This window comes from Solanum verrucosum, unplaced genomic scaffold (genome assembly GCF_900185275.1).
Source record: "Solanum verrucosum unplaced genomic scaffold, falcon-dt-bn FXZP01000284.1, whole genome shotgun sequence".
Lineage (NCBI taxonomy): Eukaryota > Viridiplantae > Streptophyta > Magnoliopsida > Solanales > Solanaceae > Solanum > Solanum verrucosum.
Genome location: NW_026019936.1, coordinates 451,469 through 467,905, shown reverse-complemented (window position 1 = coordinate 467,905; position 16,437 = coordinate 451,469). Strand labels below are relative to the sequence as shown.

Sequence of the window (16,437 nt, the reverse complement as noted above, 5' to 3'; positions counted from 1 at the left end):
TTTAGGGTGTAATTATATATGAGTAATGCACCTAATGGATAAAAATCTTAATTTGTAATATTTTAAGACCTTTTCACTTTTAGTATTTTGTCACAATCCGATTTTTTAGGTCATGATGACACGTACTATACCCTACCAATATGTAAGTCTAACCCTTTGCCTGAAGCCATACGCAATAGACTACCAAGCAAAAATCAACAATAAGAACATAAAACTTATAACAAAGCTAAGAAAGGGTAATCAATATAAATGCAACACAAGAAACCATCCCAAGACTCGATATCAGTCAGTAATCGAGCATCTAATATAAGTAAGAGTACAAGGCTTTTACAAATACTAGATAGGCACAAACTGTCTCAGAGTACAATATAAAGATTAAGCCTAGCAAAAAATAGATGAAAACTGACAACTCCAAATATTGCTAGGAGCTCACCGTAGTTTTCGAGACTCCAAGTTGCTCCATACGACTCCAAATCAATTGAGATAACTCGAACTAGGATCTGCGGGGACCAGAAGTGTAGCATGAGTACCAAAAATGGTACTCAATAGGCATCGACTGACTGAGCTCAAAAGATAACACAAGCATAAACAACAAATAATAAGAAAAGCATAGCAAAAACAACTAAACATGAGATACTAAAGTAGACAGGCAATACAAAATAGAAACAGGATACAAGAGGTAAGAAGTCGAGTCAAGAACGTATCTGGAATGCAAGCCAACAACCTATTCACAAATAACTAAGATACCAAGTCAACTACCTAGGGTCACGAGGACCCACAACCACAATTCTAAAGTCAGGCCTATCAACTAACAAAGAAAGCAATAACAAAGATAGAATATAGTCAAACAACAACCTAATTGAACTCCCATAATCCCGGAAGGTACAACCAACAAACATAACCCAACCGTCCCCATAAAATTGGAGGGTACAATCAGCAAACAAGTATACATGCAATGTATATAAATGCAGGGTGAGCAGTAGAACCATTAGTGACCATCTGAAACCATAACCATAGGACTCCAGTCAACTCCTAACCTAACTAGCAAGAGTGACAAATCAATCCAGGCCGCCCAACCAGTCAGTCCACTCCAATGGACATAAGCCGCCTATCTAACAAGAGTGACTCGGGGGTGTATCGACTCCGAAGAGGATCTCATGCGAATCAGGGCCGCTCATCTAGACAGTAAACTCCAAACCTAGCTAGCAAGAGTAACCCGAGGGCGTATGTAATACCAAAGTATGCAAGAAAGAGCATCGACGCGTTGGGTAGTGAAGTGAAAACTGAGCACATCCCAGATGCCTCTAATATCTCAAGTAGCAAAGGAGCACATTCCTAACGCCTCGTAATCTCAAAACTTAGAAATCAAGTGATTCAGGTGGTACGTCTCTCGTTAAAACCAATTTAGAATAGAGCCGAGAAAAATAGTGTTTCAACGTGAAAGATAATTATGCCAATGTATGCACTGGGATCGTACCACAAATCTATGAAAATGAACAAACAATGCAATGCATGTCATCACCAGCATCTAAACAAGGCACTCCGATTCAAATAAATACACAGCCAACCAAACCACACTATCAAGGTGTAGAGTACTAACTGGGATCCAACAGGTCCTCGCACTCTGCCTCAGGCCCAATAATATAATCATTAATTAAAGAATACAAAAGAGAGTTGGCAGCCCCTTCGGGGGAGAATATACCTCAAATGGAGAGCCCCTAACACTTCTCGAACACTTCAACGTGTAGCCACAAAGATTCCAAATGTCCACGATTTTGAATCAGCTCAATCAGAGCTTCCAAGCTTGAGATATCGCACTTTAAAAATGAGGGCTAAAGCGGAAATTTGGGGAATATAAATAGCCGAAAATGGTCGCTAATAGTCTAATCCGGTCGCTAAAGGCCTAAATTTTGGTCGCTAAAAGCTTGCACCAAATATCAGCACTTGAGTTGGTTTGCTCAAATTTCGAATTTTCCAACGGGGTGCCCGGGATTCATTCGGAACCCCGTGCATGCAAACGAAATATCCTATCCCATTAAATTTGGCATTCCAAGCTCAACGAAACTATCGAAACTTTCATTCGAGGTCATTTCGATAAAATGTGGGTCCCACACCCAAGTTACGTTTGAGGCTAAAATCCACAAGAAGGATCAAAATGAGAATGGAAGCCTCAAGAACAGCACGAACGGTCGTTCTAGACCAAACTCGACATTTCAGAGCTAATCGTGCTGACGAAATTCTCATACGAGCATGTTTACTAAGAATATTGACTGAAGTCAAACCTTGGCTTAAGCTTCAAAGTTAAAACGCCTAACGACACAACTCACACTATAAGTCTCAGGACCCGAATCAACCATGCCCCTGACCTAAAAAGTCCTTCCAAAGCTAGTGAAACCATCAAAATTTCATTCTGAGATCGTCTTCTTGAACTTTTGATCGAAGTCAACCGTTCAAGTTTCAAAGGCTTCAAAACACGGAAACTTGCACAAAACCCAAACGAACGACCTGGCGATCGAACTATCAGTCTTAGCAAGTCATAAATGAGTTGGAGTAGCTATAGGAAAGCTCTAAATGCTGAAAAGATCGGAAAATGGAGAAAATGACCTGGAGGATGATTACATATTTAGTATAATAATATGATATAATTATTGTTTAATTAATTAAACATCTTATGATATATTTTATTAAGTGTAGGGGTAGAATGAGGCTAATATGAAAATGAGAAGAAGTAGAAGAGATGTAACTGAATTATTAATTTATTATTATAGTGATTATATGCAGTATTTATCATGAAACATTTTTGTACATTGGCATAAATGAATAATTTATTTTTTAGAGTTTAAAGGAACAACTTATTTCTTTTTTTTAATGGCACTATTGTAGTAACTCAACATAGGGTTATTTTGGTATTTCAACTTTCAACATTTTTGTTCCCATTTTAGTAATATATAATAATTCTGCATCAATCACCTAGTCCCTTGACGCTTGGTGGATTCATACAAGCCAACAATAAGGTTGTGTACACTCTAATTTCCCCAGACTCTCTCTACTACATACTTTTGTGAGGTAGGGGTAAGGTTGTGTGAACGCTATCCTCCTCAGATCCACTCGTGGAATTACATTGAATATGTTGTTGTTGATATTGGTTTAGTACGAAAATTTACTTGAAATTTTTGTAAGGAGTAAATAAACATAAGAGGAAACCATGTTTTCGGTGGATGGTAAGTACTCTATACTCCCTCTAACTTTAACCAGAGGTCTTGAATTTTGAACTTTAGAAATCAAAGTTCCTATGAATTTTGATACTGATCCTTAAAGTGAAACTTCCTACATGAATTCGAATTAGTCTGGCCTTAAAATGGGTACCCGAGTCCCGACATCGGTAGAAAACCAAAATATAAAAGAATGAAGAGAGAACAAAAGATAAATTTGTTCAGCTGTGTGAAAAACAATTGCTCAGTTCATTGGTATTGAATTTTTTTTTTCAAAAAAACTGTAAAATTTAAGATTAACTATGATACGGTTGACTTAAAGAAAGAGGACCAATTTTCCCTCTGAATATTAAAACTTTGTACTATTCGTTTGCTCAACAACTGAATATAATTGGTACAGTAAGGTCTAGTCCCCTTGCTTGTACTTATCTCTGTTGAGGTTTTCTTTTAATTATATTATTAAAATAAAAGACTGCTAGACACTATTTAGTGATAAATTCACAAAAAAAAAAAAACTGAATATACAAAATTTGTCTATATTTAAAAATTAATAAAATATATTTGTAAAAAATTATATATTGATGGGTGGTAGTGTGGCTAACAGTAGTAGTTATGGGTATCAACCAAGTGAAGTGGTTTGTGGTGGTGGTGGGTAGTAGGTGATGCTACTGGGTGACAGTAGTGGTTAACGATGTCAATTGATAATGGTAAATGGTGGTGGCTACTGCTAATTGTGGTTGATGGTAAAGATAGTTAACGATGGTGACGCATAGTACCGGTGATTGTCGATATATAGCAGTGACTAATGGTGATAATTGTCTGTAGTGATTGATATCTATTGTAGCATAAGTTGGTAGTGATTGGTGGTTATAGTTGAACACCTCACAATTCTACTCTTAAGGATTTGAATTATTGGTCATGAGCGTATCAAATAGGATCGGATGATATCCCACTTGTAGATGTGTGTTAAGGTCCATTATTGAATGTAGTAAGTGTATCAGATGTGGTTTAGGGTTGTAAGGTACCTCAAAAACCAAGTCAAAGTTCAAAACATTTCTATCAGCTAAGTTTTCGAATAAGTTCATACAAGTGTCTACTTCAAACAACCATATCTCTTAGATTATAAAGAGTTGTGTGACTCATGACCCGTCAAATTAAATGTCTACGAGTCTTTTTTCCAACGCTACTGACTGTTTGTCAATCGGAGTCCGAAGTAAAAAGTTATGGTTGATTTACCAGAGACACAGTCTCTAACCTGGTTGACTGGTCCACGATCAGGTTTGTGTCACCGAAAAGAAGCAGACCTCCTTGTTCACTTGAATAAAATTTCATCTTCCCAGCTACGTGACACATAGCCAATGTGGAGCTGGGCCAAAAATTCGCCCATTTTTAAATTTTTAGGGTATTTTTGTCCTAAAGAATTTGGGGAGTTATCTTTTAAATGGCCCTAAACATGTAGGAAATCAGTTTTTCAAAACATTTCTATAAGCTTAGTTTTCGCATAAGTTCATATAAGGGTTGACTTCAAACAACCATATCTCTTAGATTATAAAGAGATGTGTGACTCATGACCTGTCAAATTAAATGTCTAGGAGTCTTTTTCTCCCGGAGTTAAGACTTCTTTCGTAGTAGAAAGAAAAGACAGATCCCCCTAGCCCACATCTGTCCACCCCGCCCCGGAAGACCCGGGCAACTACTAAGACTGGCTCGCCGAGAGGTTTACTTTGTACCGCCCGGAGGTCATATAGATCGGAATCCGGAGCGATAAGAACGAAAGGGTTGGTGTGACCACAGCTACAACTACTGGCGCTTTTTCCAACGCTACTAATTGTTTGTTAATCGGAGTCCGAAGTAAAAAGTTATGGTTGATTTACCAGAGATGCTCCAACCTGGTTGACCGGTCTACGACTAGGTTTGTGTCACCGAAAAGAAGCAGACCTCATTTTTCATTTGAATAAAATTTTGTCTTCCCAGCTCCGTGACACAGAGCCAATGCGGAGCTGGGCCAAAAATTCTCCAATTTTTAATTTTTTAGGGTATTTTTGTCCTAAAGAATTTGGGAGTTATCTTTTAAATGGCCCTAAACATGTATGAAATCAGTTTTTCATAATTAAACCCTCTCATTCACTCCTAAATTCCTACGCTCAAGAGCTTCTGAGGCTATCATAGTGAGGGATTAAATTCTTCACATGCCCTACATCTACGATTTCAACTAGCAAGATCATTAATAAATATTATTAATGATCTTTGATTGTTGCAATGTTTTCATGTAAGATGTATGTTCAAGATTTTAATGAAGTATTTCAAGAACGCATGTATTGCTTCAAGTGCATTATTTTTCATTTTAATGTTACTTCAATTAGTCCTCACAAGTCACAATTTTATCTGTTTTGTCTGTCGTACAGTTCATTTTGGCAAAATGGAGATACCACCCCCTTCAATTTTATATAGTCTCTTTGTTGGTGTGTTTATCCTACTTCTACCAGATGTATCAGTGTGTGAACCAAGATCTCAGACAGTCCAGGTCATATGTGGAAATCAACTCGAGCATAATACGATGATTTTCGTCCCAAATTTGGTTGAAGTTATGGAAACTATAAGCAAACAAATGATAACTAGAGGATATGGAGTTGCAGTTACTGGCACTGGACCTACGTGGCACTCACTATCCTTGAAAAAATTGTCAACACGCGTTGGGCCCACAAGATAGTGTCACATAGGACGAAAAGGGGTAGAAAATTATATATAAAATAAGTTCGGGGGTAATAAGACCTTAGTAAAGGTTAGGTGTATCTCAGGGATTTTGGGCATAGGCTGGGGGTACTTATACATTTTCCCCATAATTTTTGTGAGAGTTTTAGACTCGGTTATTTACCTCGACTTTGTTTAAAATAAATTACAAATGATAATGTAGCTATTTTGATTTTCCCTCGTGACAAACTTTTTGAAGAAAAAAACTTGCAAACAGACAAGTAGCTAATAGATAACTCATGCAACGCCTATGGCAAGTAACTTCTTGAAAAGTCTTACAACAGCTTCTTAAAGAGAAGGCATAATACATAAACATGACTCTTAACTTGGTATCAGTTAACAACTATGACCTTTAACTTTGGGTATGCACAAGTAGGTACTTAAACTTTTATAAAATTGAACAAACAGACACATTTGTCCTACATGGCACCCAACATGGCAATTTTGTATCCTACATGACGTTCTACGTGTATTATGCCATGTAGGACATGTGTGTCTACTTATTCAATTTTATACAAGTTTAAGTGCTTACTTGTACACACTCAAAGTTAAGCTTTGTAACAACTTTCTAAAAAGATTTGCAATCAAGCAAGCAACTTGTAAATAAATTTAAAGAGTTTTAAAACAACTTCCTAAAAAGCCTTACTCTTTTTTCTATTTTTGTAAATAGAAAGTCATCAATCTCTAGTAAGGATGCATGAGAAACCTTTAGGGGTCGTTTGGTGTGATGGACAAGAGGATTTAATTTAGGGATAATTTTTAAGTGGTCTTTAATATGTTGTTTGGTTGCCAAGAGTGAGATAACTTATTCCAGGATTAACAATTAGTCCTGGGATAAGTTATCCCTCCTTAGGGGTGGGATAAAAATCTTAGGATAACATATCCTGGGATTAGGTAGGTAAAATAACAAAAATACCCTACTTAAACCCCACTTTCATACACCACTTTACATTCATGTATATTAACATAATTTTTAACACCATTTATAATAGCATTCACAACCTTAATTATCCGTTGCTCTTATGATAATATATTTTTCTATTAAAAATTACATTTTATAAATATAATTTTTATTTATGAATATAATATAAGTTGAATTTATTTTCCTAATTCTTATGTTTATTTATATTATGATTTCTCTCAAAATGTTCACTTCACTACTAAATTGCATATTTTTAATTAAATAGTTTATTACTCACTTAAAAATTATGTTTTATATATCAATTAAAATGTAGATAACTTTAATAATAAATTTTCTTTTACTTTTAATAAACTTAAAATGGAAGTCTTATTTTTAAGATAAATAAGATGAAAGTTTAATTTTTAAACTAAATAAGATGGAATTTATTTTTAACCTAAACAAGATGGAAGTTTTATTTTTAAGTTAAATAAGATGAAATTTTAATTTAAAAAACACACGGCACAATCATGAAAATGCACTCCCAAAAATATTTAAGCTAAATAAGATGAAAATTTTATTTTTAAGAAAGATTAACTAAAACTCACATAGAAAATGTAAAAAAACAAAAAATCTAAATAAGGTGAAGGGCTTTTTTGTAAACAAACAACTTATTCTTAGAAATTATGCAATGAATATAATTTGAATATGACAAACCAAACAAGCAATAAAAATTAATCTCAGCATAACTAATCTCAGTATAATTTATCATAGTATAACTCATCCCAGCGTAATTAGTTTCAACATAACTTATAGTCAAACCAAACGACCCCTTATAGTACCACAAATATTATAGTAGTATTTTTTTAAAGACAAACTTCAAAAAAATTGCATCCACACAGAGAATTATCACATGTCAAAGATCACAAAAATATTTATTTTCTTGTTAATTTTTATTTCAAATCAAACTTTGTTACAGTAGAAAAAGACCCTTGTTGACTTGCCGTTATTCTGAAAATATCCAACAAATAATCCTTCCAACAAATTTTCCTCTGGTTCACACTTCACAGTTCACACAAAAAAAAAAAAGAATCGGTAGTATTAGAAATTTTGAATTCAAGCTCTTTCTTAGAAAATATTTCTTTCCCCAATATAATTATTTTCAGCTTGAGTTTAAATTTAGTCCACTCCAATATAGATATCAGATCGAGTTACTTTCTTTCCGCAATATAATTTTTTCAACATGGTTCAAATTTAGAGCACTCCAATATAAATATCGGACGCCAACTCGAAAAACCAACAAAAGTTGGAAGTAGAAAAGACTTCCCTCACAAAATGACCCCATTAATCAATATAAAATTTCCCTTTCATTTTCCCCTTTTTCTCTCTGTTTCTACAACTTTGGCAGCAGCTGATCAGTTTGCACCGGCGATCTCTTTTCTCAACTCAAAATCCGGCGAGTTCAGAGTTCAGAAAAACTTTGTGAGTATTCTTTTCTTCTTTCTATTTTCACTGAGATTCGATGTTGTGGGGGATGGTAAGTAATGATTCGTGTTAAGAGGTATCGAGTTCGAGCTTAAGAAATGAAATTCTTAGTGAACTCTTTAATCTGAGCTGAATTTGGGCAGGTGAAAATTAATTAATAAAATGCAAAAGGGTCAAAATGCTCTTAAATTATGTGAAATGAATAAAAATATAGTCAGCTAATAATTTGATCCAAAAATATCTTTATTGTTACTTAATGAGTTAAAAATATCTTTTTTCAAATAAATATATTATTTTTTTCCTTTTTGAATACATTCTTTTCCTAATGATGATTTTTTTAATTAGAAAATATTCATCCTACTTTAATTTGAAAATAATTAAGAATGAATTTTTTTCTATTTTACTAGAATTTTTTTATGGTTATCTAAATAAAAGTGATGACAGGGCTGCTATGTGAGCATAAAATAATTACTACGAGGGAATACTAATAAAAATATTACTTATAAAGAAGAGTAAATTTTAGGTTTAGCAAACATAAAAATCATAATAGCGTTCTATAGCTACAGTTTTGCTATTTGCGTTGCTATGGAACATTAGATTTGTATAAAATTGCAGGCATCGTATTTGTATAAATCACAACGATTTATATAAATCGGGCATTTGTGTCTATGAAAATTGCGTTTGTATATGTACATGTTCTTTGTGTTTGTATATCTGCATAAAATTTGAATTCATATACAATTGAATCAAGTTAAAACAATTGTATTTGTATATCAAATATCTCTCGCTTTATACAAACACAAATCATATATTGTATTTTGTATAATCGAGAGGCAAAAGAGAACTGAGCAGGGGAAGATTTGTATTTGTATAATTATAAGTGTATAGGACGAAGATATATGATTTGTATACTCTCTCGCTTTATAGAAACACAAACATAATTTATACATTTGTGTTTATATAAAGTGAGAGAGGCGAGGGAGAGTGGCGAGCGAGATTCAAGGGATAGAAGCAAATGACAAAGTGTTTGTTATGAATTAGAATTAAATGACAAAGTGTTTGTTATGAATTAGAATTAAAATAACTAAAATATTTATTTGGAAAAGGGCATTTTTGACTCATTAAGTAACAATAAGGGCATTTTGGGACCAAACTATCAACTGAGGACATTTTTGTTCATTTACATAGTTTAAGGACATTTTTTATCCTTTTCTGTACATAAAATATAATTTTATCCCTATATATATAGTATAATTTCTCGACAAAAAGGAGGTCGATACCCTAGCTCCGTCCATGTTACCACTAAGGGTGTAGGGGAATTCCTTCACCTTAACTAGAAGTATTGGTCTCAAGTCCTGTGAAAGCCCTGGTAGAAAGCACTTCCCCTTCAGGGATGTCAGGATCTGAAGTTAATTATGAATTTTGAGCTTGCCACAAAATTCATAGCTCATTTTAATTATTGGATTTCCTCCACCTTCAGTTAGAGATTTCAAATTCAAGTTCTGAAAATGAAGAAGGCCCAGATAGAGACGCTTTCCTCCAAAGACGAAAACAGTATTTGAAGTTTATGGATTCTACAACTAACGTGTAAATTAAGTTGATAAAAAAAGAATGGAATAATATTTAGAGCCCATTTGGATTGATTTAAAAATGACACACCCCAAAACCGGATGTGATGGCACGTGCCCAAACCCCACCGGACACGTCAGCCTAACACCCAAAAACCCGACGATACATAATTTATAAAACAAGAATAAGATAGAAAGATAAGCGGAAGTCTTTAAATAAACTCAACATAACCCCAGAATTGGTTGTCACATGTACAAACCTCTAATACATAATCTGAATAAAATATACAAGTCTCATAGTAAAGTTCTAGAATAGAACAGAACAGTAAATATAGATAACTTGAGGGCACGTCTGGAATGAACCGCTACCTCTCAAGTAAGTCTGGAAGCTCTAATCTAAAGATGAGTAATAAGTCGGATCTGATAGAGCTGTCAACCTACATAACTGTGTAGAAGCAAGGGTGAGTACCAAAAGCAACAGATACTTGCAAGTAACACTAAACTAAGCTAAACTAGCAGCTACAAACAACTCCTTTCAATCCCAACCGAACCACCAAAACTTCATTCTAACAGCGAACCAACAACCTATACTACACAATTCATAATCAACAGATATATCCAACAGTATCTCAACATCAACCTCATATCCTCATATAAGAGCAAATAGATCATATATCACATGAAGAGGGGCAAATAGGTAAAATCCACACACCACAGACAAAGATGAAGTCAAATGTGATACAAATGCAATAATGATGTCATGTAGTCGTGATGCATGTCTGTCCTAAGATACACATTTGTTGACATAATCAGACCGCGCTGAATACTCAAATCAGAACCCATGGGGGCCACACATGGACCATGTATCACCGCCGGAACCAGATCCCATCGGCATCCAAATCGCTAGCCGGAGCTAGTCCATCTCATATATCTCTAGCCGGAGCTAGTCTCAACTGTGTCTCATATCCATCCATCCTCATATCAGTGTCTCAAAACTCATGCAACAGATAGTTCACACATGGGATGAATAATGAATATGCACATGTCATCAATCACAATCATATCACGATCACATCATAGTATTACACATCATCTATCTCACTCACAACCATATCACCCACATCATAGTATTACACATCATCTGTCTCAATCACGACCACATCATAGTATTACACATCATCTGTCTCACTCACAACCATATCACGACCACATCATAGTATTACACATCATCTGTCTCAATCACAACCATATAACGACCAAATCATAGTATTACACATCATTTGTCTCAACATCAATGTTTGTATCAATCATAGCCTACTCATGCTCTTCTATCCCCTCAATATCAGTTATCACATGACTTATTCAACAAATTCAAGTCACATATAACACATTTAGCTCGTTTTATTCCCCATCTTTCATTTACAACAATTTCAATCAACAAATAAAACACATCCTCAATCCCCATTACTCCCCAACACAATTAGGAAAGTAGTCATGCGTAGTCTAAGAGTTTAACAAAGTTTAGAAGTCACTTGCCTCAAAACACTTCAACTAGTAACTCAAATTTGAGTTTTGCCCTTCTGAGCACGCTGCAAATCACCACAATCTATTCATAAATGGAATCCCACAATCAATACAAATCTAACAACACCAATATCGTGAAATTTGGAGAAAATGGGTAAAATGGTCAAAAATGGACAAACTCAATTTTTCTATTAAATTCGGATTAGGCAAAAACCCCCAAATTTTACACTTGAAATCTCAAATTTTGATGTTAAAATCCACAAATAATCGATGGAAATCAAAGATATAAGTTGGAAATAACTTACCCAATGAATTCCTTGCGAAAAACCACTTGAAATCGCCTATTTTTGAGCTCTCAAAGTCTAAAAATGGAGAAATAGGTATTCTCAAGTTGTGGAAAAATAGCTACTGATTTTGACTTAAAAAAAAAAAACTACTGTTGCAGCTAAAACGCAGCAGCTGAAACACAGCAATAACACCAAAGTTTAAGTCCCCGTTGGACCCTCGGGATTCGTTCGGAATTTCGTGCACACAAACTAAATATGTACCCCCACTAAATTCGACGTTCCGGACTCAATGGAACCGTCGGAATTTGAATTCGAGGACTCCTTGACCCGAAATTCAATAAGATGCCAAGAAACTAGTTTAACGCCTAAAAAAATTCGAAACTCAAACGGAGCGTCTAAAAATTCAACCAAGGCTCATTCTAGACTTAGAATCGCCTCCCGAAACCAACGGTACTCTCGGAATTTCAATCTGAGCCTCGGAACCTCATATGTTGACCAAAGTCAACTCTTTATCAAAATTTCACAACTTTAGCAACTTAGGACCTCAATTCTTCGTTTCAACTCCAAATTCAACTCCGTAACTTCACACAGACCCGTTTCGACATTCTAAAACTGCCGGAATCGACGAAAATCTGATCCAAGTCTCGAAACTCCAAATGACTCGAAAAAGCACTTTTTAACCAACTTTAACTCATAAAAACTCAACTTTTTACCAACTTTTCCTCAAACCAACTTTACAACCACAAAACATGGGACTCGGGGCAACTACCGAAAGGGCAAAATAGTCATTTCCATGAAAAATTACCAAAATGACCTTTCGGGTCATTACAAAAAATAAGTTGTTTTTAAGTTAAAAAATAAAAAAGGGAAAATGCATAAGTATCCTCCAATCTATGCCCGAAATTTCAGAGACACACTTATACTATACTAAGGTCATATTACCCCTCGAACTTATTTTATAAATAATTCTCTACCCCTTTTCAGCCTATGTGGCACTATCTTTTGGGCCCAGCGCGTGTTGACAATTTTTTCAAGTTATCTGGTTGATAGTGCCACGTAGGCCGAAAAGGGGTAGAAAATTATTTATAAAATAAGTTTAGGGTCGTAATGGGACCATGGTATAGTACAAGTGTGTCTCTGGGATTTCGGGCATAGGTTGGGGGTTCTTATGCATTTTCCCAATAAAAAAGTCAAATTAAAATGACTTTTAAGTCAAATAATAAAAAGTATGGGGAGATCTATTTTTGGTTTTTAAAGTCATTTTAAACTTATTTTAAGTTATTTTTAACCTTGTCAAACACTTCCAAAAGCTAAAAATTACTTAAAAGTAGGTTTGACCAATTTTTAATTCAATCCAAACATGCTCTTACGTCCTTTATTTTATGTATTTTAATTTTTATTGGGCATAAAATTTAATAATGCAAGATTATTTCTTACAAAATATAGTAATCATAAATTAAATATTTGTATAATGTGCTAAAACATCTCTTGAACCGGTGGTTTAACGCCCAAAGACTGATAGTTAATTAATTTCAGGGATCCTTAATCTAATACTATATCAATAAGATATTTTTAAAAAATTATATAGTGGTTTGTTTTAGTGTGATGATACTGTATGACACGGTTTATAAGTTTTAAATTATATATAAAACTTATGCGTTTTCCCTATAAATTTGAACAGGGCCAATATCTTTCTTTCTTCTCCTTTGGCAGTGAATGTACGGTAGAAAAAGACCCTTGTAGACTTCCAAGTTTTTATTTTGAAAAATTCAAACAAATAATCCTTCCAACAAATTCTTCCACAATTTTTCCTCTTGTTCACACACAAAAAAAAAATAAAAAAATTATGGTACAGTAATAAATATTTTTTATTTTTAATCAGATATTTTGAATTGAAACTAGCATCATTTTTGTTAGAGAATATTTTCTTTACCCTCAATATAAAGTTTTTCGGCATGATTTCAAATTAATCCACTCCGATATAAATATAGATATGGGACACCAGCTTGTTTCCTTTCCACAATATAAAAATTTTCAGCATGCATTCAAATTTAATCCACTCTAATATAGATAGCAAATAACTTCGCCTCGAAAAAAAAAAGTTGGAAGTAGAAAAACTTCCCTCACAAAACGATCCACTAATCAATACTACATTCGTCCATTTTTAATTGTCATAATTTCTTTCTTTAGAATTAAATTATAAAAACTTTGACTAATATTTTACAATATATTTTCTCATCACATTGATAGGCAAGTTTTAGAATATCTAATTTTTTTGTTCAAAATATGCAATTAGTTTAATTTAATTTAACTTTAAAAATAAGCTGACTTTCAAAAGCGGACAGATAAAAGTGGATGAAGTGAGTATAAATTGCCCTTCCTTTTTTCCTGTTTTCTCTGTTTCTACAACTTCTACAGCAGCTGATCAGTTTGCACCGGCGACGGCGATATCTCTCTTTTCCGACTCAAAATCCGGCGAATTCAAGCCGTTCAGTGCTCTCACTGAGATTCAATGATTGTGGCTGGCGGTAAAAGATCATTAGTACTTTTTTTTTTAACCCAACATAACCCGTAGTCACTACAACCTCTGTCTTCGGGTGAGCATTTTATGGTGAGCACTGGTAAACTCTCACTGTGTAATAGCCTGCAAACCACAAAAGAAATTTAAACCGCACTAAGCAAGTCTTATGCGACAGACTCGACTCAGAAGACATTGAGGGGAGATCGATCCGGATCGTGCGGAATTCTTCCTCTGTTGAGGCTTCTGCTGGTCATCTTTACCAGCTCTATCTCCTCTACCGAATCTCTTGCGACCTCGTGTGGATAACCACCCTCCAAACCAACAAACCAACTAAGTGGACATATCCTTCGTACTCAGTAAATAATAAGTAAGAGGTATGGAGTTCGAGCTTTAGAAATGAAGTTCTTTTGATAGTAATCTCTTTAATTTGTGCTGAATATGGGCGGGTTGAATCAATGAATGGGTTATTGTTTGGGCTAAACAATGGGTCATAGCTCAATTCGTCTTACTTGACCCATTACTTGTACAAATTTCAAACTCAAATTCTATGGTATTTCTATGGTGTTATATATATATATATAAATAAGAATAGCATTTGATATCTGGTATTGTTTTGTTTTTGTAGTGAATAAGATTTGATAATTGCTTAATCTTCATGTTGTGAATTGTGTTATGTTTAATTTTTTTTCTTATTTTCTTTTAGTGCAACTTTCAAGATAGATGAGATTTAGTTACTTCTTTAGACTGAAATGGGCGGGTCAATAATCAGTCCAAACTTCAGGAGGTTTGGCGGGTTATGATTTCATGGAATAATTCTGTCATCCTTAGTGATGGCGGGTAGTAGCTAGTGATGGTGGTGGATGGTGGGGTGGTTAACAATGGTAATTGATGGTTACGGATAATTGTGATGGATGGTAATAATAGTTAATAGGGGTGGTGACTAATAGCAGTGATTGGTGATGGTGGCGATTGCCCATAAAGATTGGTGGTTATTATGGTAATGCTAGTTGGTGGTGATGGTTGTAAATGATGGCTGATGGTGGATGATGACTAACTGCAGTGATTGAGGGAATGGTAGTTGTGGATGAGGATGGTGATTGTGGAGTTGTGATAATTGATATGGCTGGACAACAACGATGACAACGATTAGCAGTTGTCCCACCCTTTGTTAAAAAATATTTTTCAAGATTAAAAGGGTTTTCAACCTTGAAAGTGACAAAATTGTGTTTCTAAAACAAGTCCAACTCCAAATGACTGATCATCAACAGGAATTTCGGTTAAGAAATTTTGTTTACCGAGGGGAAGGTGATGGGCACCCTCAAGTATCATGGTTCTGGCATGGTCGCTTTACATACTCGTATTGGCTAAAAATAGAAAAGCAACTAAACAAACTCACAGACACACAAGTGTGCGCTTGTGTTTTAAAACAATGTCCGAACTATTTTCTTTTGTTCTTCTATATATACTCATAACAAAACTAGTTTCTTCTCTAATAGTACTTCAATTAGTCCTCTCACATTGTTTCTATGTTGTACAGCTCATTTGGCAAAAATGGAAAGAGCAACCCCTTCAATGTTGTGTAGTCACTTTGTTATTGTGTTGATCATACTTCTACCAGATACATCAGTGGCTGAACCAAGATCCCAGATACTCCAGCTCATATGTGGAAATGGAACGATAGTTGCCGCTCCAAATTTTGCTGCTACAATGGAAATTGTAAGTGAACAAATTAGAAGTAGGGGATATGGAGTAGCAGCTACTGGCACTGGACCAGATACTAGCTATGGACTTGCCCAATGCTATGGTGATCTTTCATTACTCGACTGTGCCTTGTGCTACTCTGAAGCGCGAACCGTTATTCCCGGGTGCTTCCCCAGTAACGAGGGCCGAATTTATCTTGATGGCTGCTTTATCCGAGCATCCAATTACAATTACAATTTCTATGACCAGTATTTAGGTCCAGAAGACAGGCATGTATGCGGAAACAGGACGACAAAGGGTTCATTGTTCCAACAGAATGCTAGGCGAGCCGTTCAGCAAGCAGTTGCAAATGCACCGAGTAATAATGGTTACGCGCGTGCTCAAGTGTCTTCCATTATGACAGCTTATGTTCTCGCTGATTGCTGGAAGACGCTAAGTGCAAACTTCTGCGCAGTGTGTTTGCAATATGCGTCTGCATCCATGTTGGGAT

At 35.0% G+C, this 16,437-nt stretch overlaps 2 protein-coding genes across 2 annotated transcripts in view; both read left to right on the top strand.

Moving 5' to 3' along the window:
• The window catches only part of LOC125838335 (cysteine-rich receptor-like protein kinase 2), a 48,399-nt gene that overhangs the window by 20,403 nt on the left and 11,559 nt on the right, over positions 1-16,437 (top strand). The window lies entirely within an intron of this gene.
• LOC125838303 (cysteine-rich receptor-like protein kinase 2) overlaps positions 8,328-16,437 on the top strand; it is a 34,631-nt gene continuing 26,521 nt past the window's right edge. Inside the window, exon 1 of the mRNA XM_049517375.1 lies at positions 8,328-8,343. The gene's annotated coding sequence lies outside the window, so the exon portion shown is untranslated. The remainder of the gene's footprint in view (positions 8,344-16,437) is intronic.